The sequence below is a fragment of the Oratosquilla oratoria genome, chromosome 26 (genome assembly GCF_046742065.1).
Source record: "Oratosquilla oratoria isolate Oo_2021 chromosome 26, ASM4674206v1, whole genome shotgun sequence".
Lineage (NCBI taxonomy): Eukaryota > Metazoa > Arthropoda > Malacostraca > Stomatopoda > Squillidae > Oratosquilla > Oratosquilla oratoria.
The window spans coordinates 35413886-35421385 of NC_134802.1; positions in this window are offsets into that span (position 1 = coordinate 35413886).

A 7500-nucleotide genomic window follows, 5' to 3' on the forward strand; every position below is an offset into this window, starting at 1 on the left:
AAATGCATTGTATCTACCAACTGGTTTTTCTGACTACATGCTTGCATGCCTGACAAGGTGCCTGTCTGCCTGCCTTCCTGCTTGCCTGGATGTCTGTCTCATAGTCTGCACGCGTGCCCAGCTGTCTGCCGGTTTTTATTCATAACTACTTGCGCGCCTGCCATTCTACATGTCTATCTGCCTGCCTTCCTGTTTATGTGTCAAAGAATCAGCCCGTTTACAAGTGTACATATCTGACTATATGTCTAACTTGTAGTTTATCTACATATAGAGCCATATTCTATGCCTGCATAGATAATAGTTTGTATATATGAATCTATCTGTCTGTCTCTTTTCTGTCTACCTCCAGCTTGTCTACATTTGTCTACCTGCCTTGCTGTCTACATTGTCTACCTGTTTGTCTGTCTATTTGTTTGTTTACATTTCTTTCTATTCGTCGGTTATCAATCTCTTATTTCTCCACTATCCATCTCTAACTCGGTCACATACACTCACAGACACAATCTACACAGTAGACACAGCTGTCCCAGCCACAGACTCTTATACAGGCAGTCTCAGCCACAGCCACGACTGCCACCACAGACACAGCCTCTAACACAGACATACCCTCAGTCTTAAACTCTATTACAACCAATTTCTCAGTTACAGCCACGACTTCCTAAGGCACAGCCTTCACCATCGCCCACCCTTCCTCCTCCTCCTCCTCCTCCTCCTCCTCCTCCTCCTCCTCCTCCTCTACTTTTCCTTCAATCTCCTTACAGTGTAAAGATCATTATCTTCAGAATCATGAGCACCACTGCAATCATCATCACGACTTTAACATCACCACTGTCATCACCCTCACAACCACCCCATTCACTGTCACAACCATTACAACCATCCAGGATGTCATAACCACAATACGAACACCACTTCAGACACAATCACCACAACCACCATATACTCCACAACTCATCACTGAGGCCGGTACATCCACAACCGTCATCTGCTACAACCATCTTCTATCACAACCACCACGCCTACAACAACCGTCACAACCGTCTTATTTTCCTCCGTCTTGTCTTGATTCAGCTCGATCTTTTCATAGTTCCTCCTCCCCCTCCTCCTCCTCCTCCTCCTCCTCCTCTTCCTTCTCTTCCTCATTCTTCTCCTATTTTTCTCCTCTTCCTCTTTCTTCTCATCTTCCTTCTCCATACTTTTCTTGTACCTTCCTCCTCCTCGTCTTCTTTTTCTTTTTGCCTTTCTCCTCTTCCTCTTTTCCCTCCTCCACCTCTTCCTCCTCCCCTCCTCCTCCTCCTCCTCCTCTTCTCTTCCTCCTCTTTCTTCTCTTCCTCTTTCTTCTCCTATTTTTCTCCTCTTCCTCTTTCTCTTTATCTTCCTCCTCAGTGCTTTTCTTGTACCTTCCTCCTCGTCGTCTTCTTTTTCTTTTTGCCTTCCTCCTCCTCTTCCTCTTTTTCCTCCTCCACCTCTTCTTCCTCCCCTCCTCCTCCTCCTCCTCCTCCTTCTCCTCCTCCTCCTCCTCTTACTATTCTTTCTCCTCCTTTCCACCTCCCCCTCTTCCTCCTGCTCCTCTCCTTTCCATCTCCTCCTTATTCTCTTCCTCCTTTTCCTTTCCTACCCTCGCTTCCCCTTCCACTCCTTTTCCCCCTCCCCCTCCCTTTCCCCCCCCTCTCCATCCCAGGTCTTAATCACGGGTTCGTCTCCCCCGTCCATCCCTCCCGTCCTCTCTCCCTCTTCCCTGTTTCCCCCTCCTCATCCCCCTAGTCATGTCTTCATGCCTACTCCCGAATTCTCCAGACAACTATCTTTCCACGTATCTCTGTCCCTCTTTATATATATATATATATATATATATATATGCACGAGTAAATACATTGTGTGTTTACATATTTCTCTTCCTTCCCTTTCCTTCCCTTTCCTTTCCATATCCCTTTTACTTATTCTCCTTTGCCTTTCCCTCCTTTCCCTTTCCCTCCTTATCTTTCTTCTTCAGCCACCCTTGTTTTTCTCCCTTCCCCTCCTTTTCCTTCCCTTCCCTCCTTCCCTTTCCTTTCCTTCCCTTTCTTTCCCTTTTCTGTCCCTTACTTCATTTTTCTTCTTTCTCTTCTCTTCCATTCCTTTTCTCCCCGTCTCCTCCTTTTAATTCTCTTCCCTCTTCTTCTCTCACCTCCCCTCTCCTTCGTTTCTCTTCCCTTCCACTCCCCTCCAATCCCATCCCCTTTTAACAAAGGTGTCCTCCTTTCCCTTCATACCTCATCTCCAACCTATCTCCCCTTCTTCACCTGTATCCCCTTTGTTATCTCTTCACTTCCCCTTCCTCGTTTATGTTTCTCCTCCTCCCCTCACTTCTCTCTCCTTTCCCTCTCCTTTCCTTCCTCCCGTCCCCACACCTCCCCTCACCTTTCCTGTCCTTTTCCCCCTCTCCACTCCTCTCCTTATCGCCTCCCTCGCCTCCCCTCTTCTCCCTTCCCCTCCCCTCCCTTCTGCTCCCCTCGATTCCCCTCGCCTCCCCTCCCCTCCCTTCTGCTCCCCTCGCTTTCCCTCCCCTCACTTCTCCTCCCCTCGACTCCCCTCGCCTACTCTCCCCTCCCTTCTGCTCCCCTTGTTTTCCCTCCCCTCACTTCTGCTCCCCTCGCTTTCCCTCCCCTCCCTTCCGCTCCCCTCGATTCCCCTCGCCTCCCCTCCCCTCCCGTCTGCTCTCCTCGCTTTCCCTCCCCTCACTTCTCCTCCCCTCGATTCCCCTCGCCTCCCCTCCCTTCTGCTCCCCTCGCTTTCCTTCCCTCCCTTCTGCTCCCCTCGCTTTCCCTCCCCTCCCATCTGCTCCCCTCGCTTTCCCTCCCCTCCCATCTGCTCCCCTCGCTTTCCCTCCCCTCCCTTCTCCTCTTCTCGATTCCCCTCGCCTCCCCTCGATTTCCCTATCCTCCCCTCGCTTCCCTTCTCCTCCCTTTTCCTCCCCCTGTCCTCCCCTCTCCTCCCCTCTCCCCCCCCCTGTTCCCTCGGCCTCTGCTCCCCCCCTCCCCCTGCTCCTACCTGCCCAAGCCGCCCCTTTTCAATGTATTCAAGCGTTCTTCGCTGTTTGCCTTGCCCCTGGGTGAGTTTGCCTCTGCGATTGTGTCCTGTTTGGTGAAGCGTTTACCTTTAATTAGATTTCGTGTTGGTTCAAGTGGGGGTAATTTCAATTACTATTTTCTGTTTTCCCATTAGTAATTTTTTTTTTTTTTTCTTTTTCTCATTTTTCTCATTTTTCTCTCTCTGGTATTCGTTTCTTCACTTGGAGGATGATCTGGATCTCAGGATATCGTTCATTGTGTCTCTTGACTGGCTTTCTCTTGGGTGTACGTGTGTGTGTATATGTGTGTGTGTGTGTGTGTGTGTGTGTGTGTGTGTGTGTGTGTGTGTGTGAGAGAGAGAGAGAGAGAGAGAGAGAGAGAGAGAGAGAGAGAGAGAGAGAGAGAGAGTCTAAGTAATGCCAGAAGAGTTTGTTCAGCTTCGGGCTTGACCTCGACCTTGAGGGGTTAAGGTTATTTTAAGTATTCAAAACCGTGGTGAGTCTCTCTCTCTCTCTCTCTCTCTCTCTCTCTCTCTCTCTCTCTCTCTCTCTCTCTCTCTCTCTCTCTCTGCCAGTCTGTGTCACAAGCACACACAAACACACACACACACACACACACACACACACACACACACACACACACACACACACACACACACACACACACACACACACACACACACACACACACACACACACACACACACACACACACACACACATATGCCACCTTAGAAATGGGTCAAAGCAAAACTATTCCATCGAGAACTTATAACATGAAAGCTAAATCAATCACGAATGTCAAGGAGGACAAGAGATTAGGATTATTAAGTAGAGATGATCATTCGCCAGGAAGACATAAAGAGAGAGTCGGATAAGACGAACATAAGACTGGCATTTCATTACATGAATGAGGACATGATGAAAAAAAAATAATATCTGAGTCGCCCCAGACTGGAGTATGCAGCAGTAGTGTTATTACAACACCTAAAGAGGTATATAAGAAAACTAGAATACAAAGGATAGCAAATAAGATGATGCCAAGCTCTGCTGATAAGGAATATGAGGAGAGAGTTGAAGAAAAATGTGCAGTTCTTACGTTGGAGAAGCGATGAGAGGTGACATAATAATGATATTTAAATCATGAAAAGAAACGGGAAATTGGACAGAGAGGTTCTTTTGGCTTGGGAACCAAAGATCAGCAAGAAGTCACATACATACATACTTATACCAAAGGATTTTTCCCCCTACATGGGGGGTAGCCAAAAAGAATAAGGTATAGAAACCACTCCCACCCATTCCATTTCCTATGTATACCACTCTCTTCCACCCTCCTCCCTCTCTTTTATCTTGGCACCTCCTGGATGACGGGTCATCCCTGCATCCTATCCACTGCCCTGGGTCAGAATGTGTCGTAAGACACAGCACATCCACAGCAAGGCCGCTTCATAAATTCGGCGACCCCCCTCTCCGTCCCCCAATATCACAGTAAAGAAAAAAAACTGTGAACAATATTTACGGATGTTAAAAAGTATAGCTTTCCACACAAATGCGAGGTTTGTGGAATAAGTTAGAGCAGAACAACAATGGAAATGAATTTGAGGTATAGTTAGGAGCATTATAACATAAGAAAGAAGGAGACTGCAAGAGACCATAAAGCCTACACTAGGGAAAAGAAGACTTAGAGCCGGGATACAATGAGCACAGCTCCAACCCAGTGTACTACAACTATGGCAACTAGGTAAACACGCGCACGCACGCACACACACACACACACACACACACACACACACATACACACACACACACACACACACACACACACACACACACACACACAGAACACACACACATACAGACACATACACACACACACACACACACACACACACACACACACACACACACACACACACACACACACACACACACACACACACACACACACACACACACACACACACACACATACACACACACGCACGCACGCACGCACACACGAATACACACACAGAGCAGGGGGAGTTTTCTTCTCTCCTACGCCGTCCCCATTCCTTCCTCCCACATTCTCTTATCGCTCCACTCTTCCAACCCCTCTTTACCTCCTCCTCCTCCACACCCACATCCTTCTCCATATCTTCATTCCATGTTCATCCTCAGCCTCATTCTCATCCTCATCTTCACCCTTTTCCTTCTCCTCCTCCTCCACCTCCTCCTCCTCCTCCTCCTCCTCCTCCTCCTCCTCCTCCTCCTCTTCCTCCCCACCCCGACCGTGGCAAATCTTCCTCCCTCCCTCCTTCCCTCCCTCCGCCCTGCCGCCTTAATATCGTTAACAGTCCCTTATCAACTTTCCCCACACTTCTGTAGGCGTTGGCTTTGTTATGGCACATTCTTCCCCCTCCTCCTTCTCCTCCTCCTCCTCCTCTTCCTCCTCCTCCTCCTCCTCCTCCTCTTCCTCCTCCTCCTCCTCCTCATCTTCTTCCTCCTCCTCCTCCTCCTTTCATCTTCTTGCTCCTCCTTCTCTTCCTCTTCATCATTACTCTTCTCCTTCTGCTCTTCCTTCATCCTGTTCTCATCCATCTCCTCCTTCCCCTCATCCATCTCCTCCTCCCCTCTCCCTCCTCCTCTTTCTCTTCCTCATCCTCCTCTTTTTCTTCCTCTCCCTTTCCCTGTTTCCTCTTCCCTTCTATGCTGCTGCCTTTCAGTCCACACCACCCCTCCACTACTTCCCTTTTCCCCTCTTCTCCTTTCCCCTCTTCCCCTCCCCTCTTCCCCTATTCCCCTCTTTCCCTCTTCTCCTCTTCTCCTTTCCCTTCTTCCCTTTCCCCTCTTCTCCTTCCCCCTCTTCCCCTTTCCCATCTTCTCCTTTCCCTTCTTCCATTTTCCCCTCCTGTCCTTTCCCCTCTTCCCCTCTTCCCTCTTCCCCCCCTTCTCCTTTCCCCTCTTCCCCCCTTCTCCTTTCCCCTCTTCCCCTCTCCATTCGTGTATTCCGTAGGTACCATCTCTCCTTCTATCACCTCGTCTTCCCTCTTCACCTTCCCTTCCCCTTCCTCTCTTCCTCTCTTCCCCTTTTCTTTCGTTATTTTCAGTTTATTTCCCAGGACTTCTCTTTCTTTGTTTTCATTCTTCATTCGCCCTTAGATTCTTCCCTTTTCAATACTCATGGTCTGTTTCTTGTCTTTCCTCTTTCTTCTGTTTCTCCTCCTCCTCTTCTTCCTCTTTCTCTTCTCTCTCCTCATCTCTTTTGCCTCCTTCTTCTTCCTTCCTTTCTTTTACCTTTTCTTGCTCTTCCTCTTACTAAAATTTCTTCTCCTTTTCCTCTTCCTCCTCTTCCTCCTCTTCCTCCTTCTCTTCTTGCCATTCTTTTGCATACATTCTCCTTTTCCTCCTCTTTCTCCTCCTCTTCTCTTTTCTCATCATTCCAGTCTTCCTCTTCCTCTTTCTCCTCCTCCTCCTCCTCCTCCTCCTCCTCCTTCTTCTCTCCCCTTTCATCATCCGTCACACTTGAGTGCTTTAAATCTACTGTAGCGAAAATGTGCTAATGTGCAGACGCACGGCATATTTCCCAAAATTATGAGCACAACACAATGTAATTCACCATGGTCTTGAAGCACGTGCTGGACTCGTGATCCACAGGATGAGAGCTTAAAGTTTGTATAGTCCGATCTGCGGGTAATGCTACCAGAGTGTCGGAAAGGGTCAAGGAAATGAATTAAAAGAGAGAGAGAGAGAGAGAGAGAGAGAGAGAGAGAGAGAGAGAGAGAGAGAGAGAGAGAGAGAGAGAGAGAGAAATTGTCGTCTCTCGAGGACATCAAAGACGTCAGAGGTCATGTAGGGACACTGACGTCGCAGCGCTTCTTGGGCGCGTGGGAAGCTTCCAGCTGGTCACACGAGGTCGGAGGGAAATCAAAGACGCCACCGCCACCAGCGCCGCATTCCCTTCCCCGACGAAAATTTGCAAAGAATCGGAGGAACCTAACCTTCTTTACATATTGTGACCTTCAAGCTGCCGTCAGGCGATTTCATTCATGTTTCCGGAGGACGTTTCGAGGAAGAACCTAAGACCCTACCTAACCCCTACATCTCAGTGATGCTCACTATATATTTAGTTCCGATTAACGCTTGCTGGGCCGCGCGATAGCCCAGTGGATACAGGTGGTCCTGAGTGTGTATGTATAGTTACATATATATATATATATATGTATATGTATATATATATATATATATATATATATATATATATATATATATATGTATGTATATGCGTATACTTAGGCAGGAGGTTCTCCCTCTGGCAAGAAATGTTGTATATAATAGCATGATGACAACTCACAATTTTCTTGTTAACTTGTTCAATACTGCGAACAAGGCGACGTATTTCAAGAGGCAATCTATGTAGAAGGTCAGCAAAGGACATTTCAACACTGAGGCAGGATAGTCAAACTAGTAGA